We start from the raw sequence: 7,732 nt of genomic DNA, 5'->3' as shown, positions 1-7,732 counted from the left end.
GAATCAAATCCTAGTCCTTTAGAGTAGAAAGCTAAAAAGACAGGTTATTAGTTTGTGCAGAAAATGCTTGTTCACACCTTCCACTTTCTGTTTCCATTTCTCTTATACTAAACCAAAGATAAGACAGGTCTTTATTGATATATGTTTATTTGGTGCCTTTATTTGGAGCAGTCCCTACTCCTAAATAGGACCCTAGGGGCTACTGAATGTAGTAATAACTGTAAAGGGAATCTCAATATTGACTTCAGTGCAATCAGCTTTGTCACATTGCATGAAATTTCTGCACGTATCAACTCCCACTGTCCTTTCCTTCTGAAAATAAAAGCTAAGGACAAATTAAAGGCTTAAAATATATAGTATTTTAGACTTTTTTCATGCATGTTAAGTGTGCTGAAACAGTGCATTTGGCATGTTGTAAATCTGAACTGATTCTCAAAAAGAAGGTAGAACTTCTTAAGACACTGAGACAGATTGATCACCAGTCCCTTTCCACGTGACCTTGTGGCAGAAAAGTCTATTAATCTGCCATTAATTCTGCTATTAATTCTGATTAAAGAAACTTTTTGTTCATGAAATCTGAAGGCAACTTTACCAGTCTTTTAAAATTTTTGGGTTTGTCATCTTATTTTTGTCCCTGGAAGTATTTTGAGAGTTTGAAGTCCAACTCATGCCTTATCGTCTAGAACTGAGATGGGGAGGGATTTTAAGACTACCTATAAGAGGGAGGCATGAAAACAAGGATCTATTATTAAGGAATTAAAATGACAACTTTAGCTTTTGATATAGTCCAGATCTGAAGTACTTCTCAATAGTAGATGTTCCCTTTCTCCATTTCCTCTGCTCCCTCAGTACCTGAGGAAGTCCTCAGCTGCCCAAGACCTGGAATAATAGGTGTGTGGTACAAGTCTGTGAGACTGGAGTATGAAATGGTGCCAACACATGACAGAAAAAAAGCATGCACCTGGATCTCTGAGGTTTCTGTGATAAGTTTCAGTGTGGCAACAGCTGAGAAGAGAAATTAAGCAGGAACCTTACCCACTGCTCCCTAACCGTGCTATTGCAAAGGTTCCTCTTTTCTTCTTTCCCTGCCCCTCAGCACATGAGGTTGTGCTTTCCTTCATTTATGAAGAGGCAGCAGGGAGATGTGAAAAGAAGGTAAGGGGGAAGATTAAATTGAGATAGCTTGTGGAGATTGTGTACTCCTGTACTCAAGTAGAAGAACAAAGCTGAAAGGAAATAGCTCCCATGTGCTATTGCTCTGTCTTTTATACATTGATTAAAAGAAAAGAGCAGGAGGATGAGAAGCAGAATGGAAGATTGGGGCACCTGATTCTTGTAATTTGACCTTATTTTGTTCCCTCTGCCATGCTGGGTAAGAGCCTTTCTATGTGGAACATCCTCCCTCAAAGGAGTGCTGTCTTTTTGGGTCTGCAGGATAACAGTTGATGTAGGGTGTCATGTTCAGCTGCACCATCAGTTGTGGCAGAATAAGTAGAAGAATGAAGTTTGCAGAGGAAATGGAATCTGGTTTGGTAACTGTAAATTATGACTTACATTCACAGTCATAGCTACATACTTCTTATAACCGCAAAACTTTAAAGCTTTATTATCCTCCCAGGAGTCAGGTTCTCTATACAAGTTGAGGATTGCACCAGTTGTGCAGCTGGGTACTGGGAAAGAACCTCTTGGAAAGCTCAAGAAATTTCTGTGCATCATAATGGGAGGGATGCATGGATTCGTGTTCAGCTATGATTCGTTTCACCCAGCATGCAGGTGCAATTGGCTCTTCCAAGGAGTAGCACTTTTTATCTGGTGGCATTGGGCCTTTTCGCTTCTGGGTAATCATCTACTGCAACCTGGTACCAGTCCATCACTACCAGCCTGGCACATACACTACTGAATATCCATGCCTGTCTCTAGCCCAATGTCAGACTGGGGGGAGGAGGGGGAGACACAGGTGCATGGTCCCCAGAACAGAGTAAGGGGCCTTATTTTAAGGTACTGGCTCTGTGAGAAGTGGAAGGGTGAATGTTGGGTCTATACCTGAATTTCCCTCTTGGTAGAGTTGAACATGCGGCTTGTGACTTAACCACAGGCCACCCTTGCAAAACAATGGTTTCCTGCCCAGCATTGCAGCCTGTGCTTCAAAGCAAGTGGCTTTTCACAAGCTCCCAACCCAGACTGCTCGCTGCCCGGTTAGATGATGTTGGTCAGTGCTTCCAAGACTGACTTGTTTGCGGTGTCCAGCCTCTGTGTGATCACTGTGGACTGGGGGTCAAGATTAAGACAGGCCACCCAACAGCAGCACCTTTGCTAGAAGATACAGCAGTAGGGTGCATACCATGCTGGGGTGTGCATCATCTTCCAGCATGCCAAAGACAAAAGCTTCTTGAAAGAAAAATGCCGAAGCGAGAGCTGTAGTACACATGATAAATGTAAAACACTCCCTCAGGAGCCTAAGCAGGCAGAAAACAAGTGGTGCTACAAACCTGTGGCACATGGGGTGGACTGTGCAGCCTCCACCTGTGGCCCTGGTTGTATTTGACCTTAAACCGCAGTGTGGATGGATGCAGTGCAGCTGGCTGGGCCACCTGTGTGACTCAGCTGGTGAGATCCCCAGGTGTTTGGGGCCCCAAGATGGAGAGCACAGACAGAGGAACAGTTTGGCAGGAGGCAGGCTGGGCTGGTGCCTTCAGTTCGGGTGCTGATGAGCTATACCCAGGGCAGGGGGAGCTTTGTGGATCTATACAAGCCTGCAGCCCTGGGCTTCGTCAGGGGAGGTGATTCTCCCCCTCCACTCTGCTCTTCTGAGACCCCACTTGGAGTACTGCATCCAACTCTAAGGTCCCTAGCACAAGACAGACATGGACCTGTTAGAGCAGGTCCAGAGGAGGGCCATGAAAATGATCAGAGGGCTGGAACACCTCTTCTGTGAGGAAAGGCTGAGAGAGTTGGGGTTGTTTAGCCTGGAGAAGAGAGGGCTCTGGGGACGCCTCATTGCAGCCTTTCAATGTGTAAAGGGAGCTTATAAGAAAGACAGAAAAACACTTTTTACCAGGGCCTGTAGCGATAGGACAAGGGGTAACAGTTTTAAACTGAAAGAAGGTAGATGTAGATTGGATATAAGGAAGAAATTTTTTGTCATGAGGGTGGTGAGATACTGGAACAATTTGCCCAGCGAAGTTGTGGATGCCCCATCCCTGGAAGTGTTCAAGTTCAGGTTGGATGGGGCTTTGAGCAACCTGATCTAGTGAAAGATGTCCCTGCTCATTGCAGGGGTGTTGGACTAGATGATCTTTAAAAGATCCCTTCCAACCCAAACCATCCCATGATTCTTTTCATTTGTAGCATGCGAGGTCTCGCACTTCTTTTGTTACAGAATATGGTAAAGATTGCTTTACTGAATTCATGGGGAAGGTCTGAAGACAGTAGGATTACAGGTCCTGGATATTTTTTTTTTGTTTTCTGTATTTATTTGAACATCTCCACAGGCTAGAGGCATGTTTATTTTACATCTGCCTCTACATGCCAAGCCTGGATCTGGATTTTGCTAGTATTTCCTCTCTCTAGGAAAGCCATCTGTGTTCAGCCTTGGCCAGAGTCTGTCAAGGTGCTTCACTCCTGAGGGATGCTAAGGAGAACCGGATGGCCTGGTCTCCCCCAGGTTCCTGTGACAGGCTGGGTTTCTGCTGAGCTGTTGCCATTTTTTGTGGATCATCTACATGCATTAATTACTACTTCTGTCCTGCCTGGAGATCTCCTAGGGATGTCATCTCTCCTAGGAGCAGGCAGTCCCTGGTAGTGCTGGGGTGGATGGGTGGCCACCTGGCTGGTTCTGCTAACATGCCGATAGTACGGTCATGATGATGTTGCTGCCCCTATTGTCACTGTCTTCACCATTCTCCTTGTTCAGACCTTTAGAGGGAACCTCCTCATCCCTCTCTCATCTTCCACCTAACTGATACCCTAAACTGGTTACCTCTACCAGGTACTGGTACAGCAAGACTGTGATTTATTGTCATCAGGCTGAGAACCCCCTTTTTTGGGCTACACAGAAGGTCTTAGGGAGCAGATGAATATGGTATAAGGCAAGACAGAAGGGCCTTTATAGCCAGCCCACAAAGGCCTATGAGAGATTGCATGCTGTACACCGAGTGGATGCACTTGGAGAACTCTGCAGGTGGCTTAGAAGTCTGGCAGTGGGGCCAGCAATGAGCTGACATATACTGAGACATCCTTAAGATGGCTTTAGATCATCCTCAGAAACAGTACAGATATGGTCAAGATAATGATCCAATCTGTGTAATTCTGTCTTCCCAGGGACAAGGAATTTACTTGCTCGATTCCCTGCTCTGTTCCAAAAAGAAGTTCACAACTTAGGGTGGGGGGAACAAAAAAAACACCCCACAGTGGTTTATCAAGCTGATTGAACTATTACGACAAACTACAGAATTACAAGATGAAACTTGTTGCTGCTAGAGTCTTTACTAACCTTGTCTTGCATCAGAGAAAGAGGATCTAGAACTGAAATAAAGAACCGAAACAAAGGCAGTAAGAGTATACCAAAGAGAGAAGTTAGTATTGCGAGTTGGAATGGGTGTTAAACTACAGCTGCTTCACAGCTGGTCTAATTCCTCCATCAAAGTGTTGTGCAAGATAATGAAGCCAATTTAGAGATGATTAGTCCCACGACAGACATTAAAGAAACAGACAAATGTAATTTGTGAATAATCAGCCTTGACCTGGGAGCAGAGGCACTAATATTTTATCCAGAAATGGGAATTGCCATGACTAGAATAAAGAATGCTTGCAGCCCAGACTGAACTCAAGTGTAAGGGAATCCCTGGCTAGTCCTAGAGAAAGACACATCCCTAAGTTACCAAAACCATGTAAAATGAGCCTGTCTTATATAACAGATGAATACACATAATTCCAATGAAAGTTGTAAACATTTGATCCTACAGGCAATCATGCCTGTAAGACTAGAGATGAAATGCCTCTATAGTGAGAAGAAATTAAGATAGTACTAAAAACTCCACCCAAAAAACCCAAAATGTAGACTTCACTTGAAGGTTATTAGTTTATTTACTAGTCACAACTTAAATCCACCCCTGAATTTTATTTTTTTCAGTAAACTTTATGAAACAGTTTGGCTAGAAGGAAGTAAATACATTTCATCTTCCTTATAGGCTGTGGCCTTAGTCCACAACATATTATGGAAAAACAAGTATTGTACTTGAGTTGCAGAAGGATTTATTTGAAACTTTTGCTATACAACAACAAATCATACAAGGATAACTGGAATTCACTGTAAAAGAATATTTAATATATAAGCAATTATTTTAATATTGTACAAGTATGTGCTTAAATCTGTAACTAATTCACCTGCAAAGTTTCTGTAAATGAAGTTTCCTGCTCGCTATTGATTTTCAGAGTTCCAGTGGTTGTGGGTTTTATTCTGACACACCAACAATAAGCAAACCTTATATGCTTGTTAACAGTCATTTTGAATAGCAGCATTAAAATGATATTAAATTAATGTTTGTTAAGCACCAGCGTAAGTCTTTACAAGATTGGGGACTTACAGGATTCTGTGGTTGAAGGCACCGGGATGCCATACACAAATCTAAAAATCTAAAAGTTAATTGTAAATAAAAATAATCACCAACAAAACTGTTCTCTGCCAATAAGTACAAAAGTAATCAAAGGTAATTAAACTAAGCTGAATTGCTTTCCTTCACAGTATTTCTTTGCACTATATAAGCACACAAATTTCATCAAGGGTGGTATTTCTGCTCAACTTCCAAGTGGAAGCCAACATTTCTCTTTTGTATAGCAATTGCCAGGTAACAGAAATGAGGTCATGCACCATCAGAACACTGTGCGTAATGGGATGAGCCTATTAAACTGTCCAATCATATCCTAACATCCACCTAAATAAAATGTAATATAAATGATGGCATAGCAACAGCAGCTTCCAAACAAAAGAAAGAGCTTAAAGTACTCGCACAATCACTGGCAAATCATTTTTAAATGTATTTATGGGAATGAAGGGGAGGGAGGATTAATCATGACATCTGAAATGCGCAAAAACGCAGAGACAGCAGCAGGCAGGATCTGTAACAGTAGCTCAACTCTTTCTTGATTCTTTACTCATGATCAGTGATAACAGAAAGCCTCTTGTCTACGAAGATAATCACTAACTAATGTCACTGGCATGCATTCCTACATATATGAAGTAGGCAAACGTGCTATAATAACAGTTATCATTCAAATTTTGTTTATGAAATGTCTGGAACTGTATATAAATAGCATCTGGAGATACAGTGTCATTGGATAAGAATGTAGTACTTCATCCAGAGCTCAGTTAAGTCAAAGGACTGTGAAACAGTTAGTATCATGCCCTTAATAAGGTACTAAACAGATTTACATGAAACAAATCACAAATAAAGACTTAGACTGTTTTGTATAATAGCAATATAAATTTATCATTATGGGTGATCTGGAGGGAAGAACACAGAGACTTATAATGCAACTGAAGCATAATGTAGGTGCCCGCATTCAAATTCATAATCCAAAATGTTACTGCTCAACTGCCGCCTGACTATGGAGCAACTTGAACTCTGAAAGCATCGTGAGTGGAAACTTAAACCTTCCCGTTTGCCTTGTGGTACTTCAAGGGGTGAATCCACAGTCACAGCAGCCCCAATTTCAGCCCTCACCCATGGCCAGGCACATTCAGCGTAAATTTGTACTGACCTATTATCCTGCCACAACTGGGATCAAGTGAGTAGATGCCTCTCCTCCTTAGCCTACAAGAGAGGCTTCATTGCCTGCATGTTCTTATAGCATGCCTCATACAAACCTGTATATTCAGGTTCTGTACAAAAGGCAGTGGTGGGGTTGGCTTTGCGTTTTTTTAAAGTGTGACTGGACAAAGAGATAATGGTTAAACTGGTGTTCTTTTATACATCATGTTTGCAGGATGTGGAAAGCCAAGGCTGTTTTTCCTCCTCAGTCTGAAGAAGTTAACGTGATGGTAGTATGTTTCAGTTAGTAGGCTACTGTAAAGATAAACTAGCCTGTGAAGGAAAAAAGAACAGGGATTTACTGTTCAGAAAATCAAAAATTATTAGGAAGTCTGGTGCTCTGGACTTTCACCTGAATACAGGGATTCCAGTCCCTGGAACACATGGAAGTGTTTACTTTTTGGGGACTGGAACATATGACCCCTGTTCTGGTTCCCTTCTTGTTTTCACAAATGAACCTTTCTTCTTCCCCCCTACGTAAGTAACAGTTTCATCAGGAAGCAGAGAGAAGGAATGCTGTCCAATGTAGCCTGGAGGCTGATGATTAGGTAAATTTGATGGGAGGCAGGCTGAAAGCTCTCAGGCCGAGTAGAAAACAAACTGGTCTTCCTGCATCCTGAATAACTGACATAAAAGACAAAGTGACCTTTTTGTTCTTCAAATAAAGCACCTAAATACCTATCTTCAGGAAAGTGTGGATGTTGAATCATAAAAATGGGGGGCCACATCTTGCAGACCTGATAGGTGCTAAAACCAGAAGAGAAGGTGACTTTACACACAGTCCCATCTTCTACATTTCTGTATCATGTTATGTAGCTCATGAGCTACGTAACATTAAAATACCTTTCTACTGCAAGGACAGACCATAAAGAACAGTTGCAGCTTTACCGCATGGCTATTCAGAAGCACTCTTTTGTCCCGTG

This window comes from Haliaeetus albicilla, chromosome 1 (genome assembly GCF_947461875.1).
Source record: "Haliaeetus albicilla chromosome 1, bHalAlb1.1, whole genome shotgun sequence".
NCBI lineage: Eukaryota > Metazoa > Chordata > Aves > Accipitriformes > Accipitridae > Haliaeetus > Haliaeetus albicilla.
The sequence above is the reverse complement of the archived record's forward strand: the minus strand, read 5'-3'. Positions refer to the sequence as shown.